Source organism: Microtus ochrogaster, chromosome 1, assembly GCF_000317375.1.
Source record: "Microtus ochrogaster isolate Prairie Vole_2 chromosome 1, MicOch1.0, whole genome shotgun sequence".
Lineage (NCBI taxonomy): Eukaryota > Metazoa > Chordata > Mammalia > Rodentia > Cricetidae > Microtus > Microtus ochrogaster.
The window spans coordinates 25,059,833-25,060,755 of record NC_022009.1 but is presented as its reverse complement, the minus strand read 5'-3'; the positions used below and the strand labels follow the sequence as shown (position 1 = coordinate 25,060,755).

The window sequence follows — 923 nt, the reverse complement described above, 5'->3', positions numbered from 1 at the left end:
GGACTAGAGTTTGGAGTTTCTTTTGGTTTTGGGATGAGTTGTTTCTTGGCTTCTCTGGTCTAGCAGGTTTTCACCCCCACATCTGACTTCTGAGTCTTTGTTGGTAAACAGAATGATACAAACTTAGTTTAAATATACTTATCTTGGCTGCAGGCCATGGCTAATACAAACTTAGTTTAAATATACTTATCTTGGCTGCAGGCCATGGCTGATACAAACTTAGTTTAAATATACTTATCTTGGCTGCAGGCCATGGCCTGTGTGGCCAGCAGGGTGCTGACGGGGGGACCTGTGGGGCTGCAGATGACAATCAAAATATCAGTAGATTCATGTGCAGCCCCTAAAACAATAGAAAAACCATCAAAAATCTCACTTGGGAGGCACAGGCAGTTAGATCTCTGTGCATTCGAGGCTAGCCTGGTCTACAGAGTGAGTTCCAGGACAGCCAAGGCTACACAGAGAAACCCTGTCTCGAAAAGACGAAAATAAATAAAAGTCCAGTATATATTGTGAGTGTTACAGCTCTGGAGGTAAAGGTATCCTGACTCATAGGGAGGTCAGACTATAGCTGAAGTTGGGGTACAGTGGGGGTCTGTCTCCCTGCAGGATGTAGCAACCCTGCTCCTCTCTGAGAGAGCCATATCAGCTGAGCTCTGCTGTGTTCCTCTAAGGGAACATGGTAGCAGAGCTAACCATTTCTTCTGCTCAGCTCAGCTCCAGCCCCAGATGTTACTACTTCTGCTTCACTCAGCTAAGGAGGAAATTCCTGCAGAAATGTAGCAATCTCCTCCAGCTCCAGCAAAGAGCTACTCTTTTCTGCTCCACCCCCAAAGAAGTTTCCTAGCAGATGTAACTGTTTCCTCTGGTTTTTGTGTGTGTGTGTTTTTTTTTTTTTTTTTTCTGCTCAGCCCCCTTAAAAGAAC

At 45.2% G+C, this 923-nt stretch overlaps 1 protein-coding gene across 1 annotated transcript in view; it reads left to right on the top strand.

Moving 5' to 3' along the window:
- Positions 1–923, top strand: part of Noxred1 (NADP dependent oxidoreductase domain containing 1) — an 18,443-nt gene that overhangs the window by 4,088 nt on the left and 13,432 nt on the right. The gene's annotated exons all lie outside the window — the stretch shown is intronic.